This window comes from Thermobia domestica, chromosome 17, assembly GCF_964235325.1.
Source record: "Thermobia domestica chromosome 17, izTheDome1.hap1.1, whole genome shotgun sequence".
Lineage (NCBI taxonomy): Eukaryota > Metazoa > Arthropoda > Insecta > Zygentoma > Lepismatidae > Thermobia > Thermobia domestica.
The window spans coordinates 106,707,851-106,715,617 of NC_137470.1; positions in this window are offsets into that span (position 1 = coordinate 106,707,851).

Consider the following 7,767-nt stretch of genomic DNA (forward strand, 5'->3'; position numbering starts at 1 on the left):
CTACGCCTTAGAACAATAAGGGCTGTAGCGTTCAGGGAGAGAGGAAAACAACTTAATTCCATTGCAGTTATATGCTTATTAAATGTTAACTTATATTTATAAATTATGTAAGTGATCGTATCGTTCTCTCTTTATTATTATTATTATTATTATTATTATTATTATTATTATTATTATCATTATTATTATTAATAATAATAATAATAATAATTCTTATTATTATACATTTCTTAATACGTTGATTGCCATGTGTATGGAATTCCATACACACGGCTGTCCTGTACAGTAGAGCGTCATTATTTTCCATACGCAAACAAAGTAGATATTCCAAGTTTGTTGTGTTCGTTCTATAGGTGTGTATGTAATTAGATACATATGGCGTAGAAATCAAAATTTAATGTCCATGCCACGTATATGAAAAAACATACACAAAGACATTTATGAATAAAGACATTGAGTTTGAGTTTAACGTCTCGTTCAGCAACGAAGCTATATGAGACGTCGGCCTACTGATTAACGTGGACTCCGAACCACGTGAGCTCTCGCCGGGAATCGAAGCTGGGTCTTCCACACCAAATGCGCGTACGCTAACCACTAAGGAGCTTATGAACAGAGACATTTATGAGCTAAAACAAAGGCGAAAACAAAGATGTGTGATGTGATTTTGAGTTTATCGTCCCGTTCAGCAGCAAGGCTATATGAGACGTGGACCTACTGATTAACGTGAAATCCGAACCACATGAGCTCCCGCCGGACGAAAACAAAGACCTTTGGAATTGACAATTGTTTGGGCATTCCAGTCGAACCTACCTAATATTAACAACGTTTCTACGATAATTTCGTAACATTGTATTATTTCTTTTGTTGATTAGCTTGGTTAGGCTTATTTAAACACTTTCTTCTTTGCACCGACGTGTCACATCTCTTGGATGAAGATACACTAGCTCTCACTGGAAATCTAATCCAGAACCAATGCACTTGAACCATTTGATCACAACAAGGCACATTTAAAAAGAAGGTTCGATTTTGTTCGGAAAATTGTGATTAGGTGTAACATTTAAAAATATATTTAAGAAAGGGTACGGAGTAAACGCACTGTACTTTCTCGCTCGAATATTTTCCACTGACTGATGTTAGGCTGCAACTGTTATTGATACATTTATTTGGGAAATTGCGAATACAATAATGTTTTGGAAAACTTTGCTAGAAGAAACTTCAGGCCCAAAAGTAAAGTACCCATTGGTCATATTTCCGTTAGAAATAACTTGATCCATATATTAGAATTATAAAGGATATAATTGTATGTGAACTATAAGCAAAAGCGTCTGAGTAATTTCTGAGAAAATTATGCAAAAAGTCACCCCCAAGAATAAATTATCCCTTGTGGATCTTTTCAGTATAAACGAGCTATGCTATATTGTTAGTGTTTTCATAAAACATTTATTTATGAAATACGAACACAATCACCTGAGTCGTTCTTGAGAAAATCGCAGGGTAAAACTTACTGTCAAAAGTAATATACCATTTCTAGATTTTCCGGATGAGGGAATTATACCATATAGCTAGGTTATTTATGTAATACGTATTTATAAAATATGAACAACAAACATCTCCTGAGTTGTTTTTAGGAAGGTCATCGGGAAAAGCTTACCCCCAAAGGTAAACTCTTCTATCTGTAATTTTGACAGTATATCAAGTAATTTTTAAGCAAGTCGTCGGGAAAAATTTCACTATCAAAGTAAACTATCTCTTTTGGATTTTTCTTTTCGGAACAAGCGAGTTATACCATATTGTAAGATTATTACAGAAAATATTTTTACTGAAATTAGAACAAATTTCAGTAATAACTGAGACAATTGTCCAAAAAAAATCAACCCTTGAGAAAACCACTTCTTCTGTATGTTATCGGAATAAACTATTTATGCTCTATGTTAGTTTATTAATGAAATATTTTTTTACGAAATATGAACAAAATTGCCTGAGGCGTTAATGGGAAAACCATCGGGGGAAAGCTCACCCTAAGATTAAGCTACTCCTTCCAACGAGTTGACATATTGTTAGGTAATTAATGATACGTTTATTTATGAAATGTGGTTGAGAAAATTGTGCAAAAAGAACGCATACCATACAGTAAATTACATCATATATATTTTTTCAGAAAAATTATTCATATGTGGTGGAGATTTGTTAATAAAATATATATTTATCAAAAGTAAATAAAATCGTCACAGCTTTTTTTTATTTCAGAAAATAGAATTATTTTAAATTTTAATCCTTCAGTAAATTACCCTTGCTTTTAAGTGTCGAAGGACATAAAATTCGAAAGATATTATGTTACTAAAACGTTATGTCTAGAATTCGGTGCAGATACGTTGAACAGTATGGCCTCTATTTGAGTGCGTGTAAAAGCGTGACGAACCGAGAGACAAATAGATGGACAGACATCGAAAAATCATTTTTTTCGCTATGTAGGAGCCATGTAACTTGAATTTATTGAAATCTGGTATTCGGTTTTTATAACTATCACCACACTTTCCTTTTCGTCGCTCGAATGTGAAAACGAATAGGCCTACACCGACACGTAATGTGATAATTCGTAATCCCAAAAATTTAATTTGTTATGTTTAATGTGTGGTTACTCTAAAAAAAAAAAAAAAAAAAAAAAGCTTATGCATGTTACATAATTTTATTATCAGTTTTTCACGCTACTGTATAATTCGGTACGATTATAGGTAATATTCATGGCATCTTTTGGAAGCATTCGCGTTCCTCACAAAGAGAGCTGTAAAATTTAGTTTTGTTTAAAGAAAGCACTATTGATTTTTTTTCACACAGACTTGCATTTCTTGCACTTGTGGATATGAAACAAAAGGAGAGAGAGAGTCAATACTTTAAAAAGAAACACACACACAGAAACACTAGAACAGTTTTTTTCTTCATGACAACGAGCTATCGCTGTGACTGTGTTCCTCACGCTGTGTGTAAAGCTGCAGGTGGCTCTTGTTTTGTTTTTTCCTGTTCCTGACTCACAGACACTCGCAGTGAGTTGAAGCTGAGCTGTGTAAAAACGGAGAGGAAACGGTTAAGCATACCATACCATAAACTAAAAACAATCGCTATTAGTAATAAATAGTAAGCTAATTCTGAATAAATACGTCATCAGGAAAACAAAAAGTTATTTCATTATTATATTATTTCGTTTCTTATTAATTAAAAATTATACACTTTCTACAATGTTTTGTAAAGAAAAAAAAATTGAACAGGACCGGATGGGATTCGATCTGGTGTCAAAACAGTATAAAAATTACTAGTTCGTCACTCTACTCACTTGACCACACAGATTTTCTTTTCTTGCCTATCTTTTTCTTAAGAAATAAATGCCCATGGCTATAGAGCAAGTCACTTCCAAACTTAAGACAACAGTTTTTCTCTTTGTTTATATTTTCCGTATAACATCTTGCTTACAGAAGCTAATTTATATTTGGCAGACAATTTACACCCTAGATTTAAGCCAATAAATGCAAAATGTTGCTCCAACTTCCAGTTCCTTGATTCAGCTGTTCTCCTACTAATCTTGTTATTCCCTCTGCAATCGTGCTGTGCTACTCCAAAAATTCCCTCGAAAACATTATTGCCAGTATACACAAAACCGAACATAATTTTGTTTTTTGCTTACATTTTTATTATTTTATTATATTTTTTGGAAATATCTCCTTAGATGGATTGCTTTCTATTATCTCCACGTACTAATAACTGAATTTTACCAATGAACATATGGAAAATGGAATAATTGCGAAAAATTGTGAGTTACAGTATACGCGCAATATTTTTTGCGCATGGGAGTACATTGCTGAGGAAATGCGTGAAACTTTGACCAAGTGCTTTATGGATAATAATCTAAAAATCGGAGTTATGGTTAATGAGTTCACTACACTTAGCCATAAGTAAGCACTTGTCGTTTTTGGAGGTCTCCTTCTTCTGATTCAGTTGATGAAGTAAGTAGTTTCTTTTTCTATTTGCTCAAGCTGCCCAATACTGCAACAGAGTATATTTATGGTAGTTTAAAATTTGTTGTGCCTAAATATTTATCATAAAACTTTATCAGAACCAATTTCATATCATTTGCTTGTGGTAGTGCATGTAATATGTCGAGCAGGGTTTATGGATTGGCTACGAAATTACAGGAAGTGTTTCGAGAACTCAGCGTGGCACTGTGCTAACAACCATCTCGCACTTACAGTGAGAGACGTTATTGCTAAAATGTCTAAGATTATCCAAATGAATATTTTTTTACAAACTATGCTTTATAGCATATAATGCGTCACCTAAAAATAAAAATCAATTACATCAATGTGCTTCTAATCTAGGTATAATTATCCAAATTATTGGTGGAATTCTTGGTATAAGGTGGGTTGCATCAAGTTTTTGTTCGATTAAAACTGTGTGGGCTGACTTCCCCGCTCTCGTACGACTTTTCCAAGATGATTCTGCCAGAGAGTCCAAAGAAAGAAATCGACTCAAGAGCTTGTTGGACAAGATAACAAATGTAAATTTTGTTCTAAATAAGGGTTTGATGATGGATGCACTGAGCGAACTTGAAGAGTTATCCCTTCAGCTGCAAAGAAAGGATAACTATTATTCAACCTCACAGGCTCGTAAAGCAACACAAGGAGTCCAGTGTAAAATACTTTTAAAATATGACCCAGGTAGAGTGTAGATAACAACCGGAAAAACGTTTTACTCCTATCTAGAATTAGAAATTAAAAAATGCTTACAACTAAACGTAATCAAATCTGCACCATTTACTTCACTTCATGATGAGTTACTATTGAACTTAGAAATTTTAGATACAAAGAAGGTCTGATTCTGTGAACAGAGATGTTTGCTTTGGCGATGGGAAAATTAGATTTCTTTCTCAATGGATTCGAGAACAATTGTTAACAGCGTTTAGTCAGTGTGTGAGTGACGGCATTGTTGCAGATGACTAAAACAGCTTATGAAAGCAGTACACACTATAATCATATCAACAGCCGAATGTGAAAGATCACTTAGTGTTATTAACAACGTATTGTCAGCTGTAAGAAATCAACTTAAAGTGCATTCTTCAAACTAGTTGGTCCTCTGGTGTTCAGTTTAAGCCAGAAAAAAATGTGAAATCCTGGTTTGAAAAGGGACGTAGAGGCGCAGATGCCAACAACATGACACGGAGCTAAAGCAACATTCAACCTCACCGAATTGTAACCGTATGCTAGGGTATAGAATACCATAGAGGATTTTTTTACCTCTGTGCTGGCAACTCCGGCTGTAGTGGGTCAACATGACTCTTGTTTTAGTACAAAATACTTGCAATGTTTTCCACGGCGTCGATCAGTTTGTTCGTTTCCTAAATTGTGCTAAGCCTGGGATACAAAATATCATAAGCAGCGCCGTAACTTATCAACGAACTTAAAAAGTTCGTTACTGAATTCTCTATGTCTGTGTGTCTGTCTGTCCGTCTGTCTGGTATTTGCGATTTTTTTCAACTTTGAACCCTGCATTCAATAGAGCATCAAAAACTATCAGAGAAAGTGATTAAATTTTTCGCGTCACTCTTACCGTTCCCGAGATATTGTTCCAAAAATGGTCAATTTCCAGATATTTAAGGAACCATATATTGAGAACCGTACGTCATAGAGAGATCATATTGGTGTTGATCAATATCTAAAAGGACGGTAAATATTTTGGTAGGAAATAGTAACCGGTGACCAATGTCCAACTGGCCATAGGTTTGGCCGGCCAATGACCACCAATTAATATCGGTACCAAAATGTTTACCATCCTCTGAGGTATTGATTAACACCAGTGTCATATCTCCGTGGTTTACCGTTTCCGTGATTTTCCCCCAAAATGGCCAATTTCAAGATATTTAAGGAGCCATAGCTCGGGAACCATAAGTTTTAGAGAGATGATATTGATGTTGATCAATACTAAGAGGATGGAAAATATTTTGGTTCCAAATAGTAACTGGTGGCCACTGTCCAACTGGCCACTGGTTTGGTCAATGGCCAGTGACCACTAATTATTATCGATACCAAAATGTTTAACATCCTCTTAGATATTGATTAACACCAATATCGTCTCTCTACCGTTCCTGTGATATTGACCAAAAATGGCCAATTTCAAGATATTTAAGCAGCCATAGCTCGGGAACCATAAGTTGCAGAGAGATGATATTGATGTTGATAAATACCTAAGAGAATGGTACCGGTGGACACTGTCAAACTTGTCACTGATTTGGCCAGTGGCCAGTTGGATAGTGACCATCAATTCACATCGTTACGAAAATGTTTAACATTCTACTAGGGATTGATTAACACAATTATCATCATTCTATGACTTACCGTTCCCGTGATATTGGCCAAAAGATTCCGATTTCGGGAGATTTAAGGAGCCATATCTCGGGAACCGTAAGTCCCACAGAGATAATATTGGTGTTGATCAATACCTAAGAGGATGGTGAACATCTTGATACCAATTAGTAACCGGTGGCTACTGACTAACTGTCTACTGGCCAACTGGCCACCGTTCCCAAGATATTGTCTAATAAAGTTCGAGTTGGTAGATATTTATGTAGGCATATTTCGAGAACTGTAGTCATAGAGAGATGATATTTTGCTAATTTTTGCGAGAAAGAGAAGGTGCGGATAAAAATATTTACTTTTACATCTAGGAACAATGACAGTTATCCATCCCGCTCCATCTCTCCATTCTTTTTGGCAATGATCTTGGAGCATTTTCAACTGTTTTTTTTTCTGGGAGGGGCAAGCTTCAATATCAGTATTTGAGCCCCCTAGAAAGAGTTGTTTTTTTCTAATACTTGGGCCTCCTCTTACCATCTTTGTCTTTTTCTTTATGGGTTCCCCGGAGACTGTGGGCCCTCCCGCACGGCAAGGTCTGCGGGGCCGTTGGTTACGCCCCTGCGTTCGTTCCATACATGACAAATTAATAAAGGGGACAATATTCACAAATCTCAAAGTCACACGAATAAATATTATTTCTAGGGCCTCTAATAGTAGACGATTTTTTTACTGAAATGGGCCAACGACTCATGTTTGTTTTATTTATCTTTTGTGTGTTGTTTTGTTTATGTAATGCAGTAAACCTGTTTGATGCTTTATTTATAATTTCATGTTCGTATCGTATATGGAGTAAGAAAATTTTGTCTTAAAATGGGTCTCCCTCGAATGGCTGCGAGCTTCTCTGGGGGTACAGTGGCCCCCCTGCCCCTAACAAGTTACGGCCCTGACCCCAAGTATCTGGTTCCATAACAACTTGTTGTTTCGTCTCTCTTAATGAAATATACGTGTGAAAAAAGGAAATAAAGAAAGTGTTTAATTTGCGTGGAGATGGAGTGTACTATTACGGTACATAACCATTACTTGTAGCGTGTCGAAACAGGGCCAAAAGGTTGATAAATATTGGCGAATAGAGCAACTCGGTAAAACGTAAGTGAGTGTTCCATCTCTTGCAACTGCAAGATTAGAATATTATGAAATACATGTTAGAAATAAATAATTGAATAGAGAATGTTACATTTTGAAAATGGTATTAGCTATAATGAGAAATAGTGGTTGATAGGTATAATGCAACTTATTGAATATTAGATCTGATGTCACGCATTAAAGATCCACTATTTGTGTAAGTTCTTCGCCCACACCCACGAACTGTCTCCCTTCTTAACTTATCCACCAGTCTCTCGAGCAATTCCTCTCCAATGATTTTGTTCTT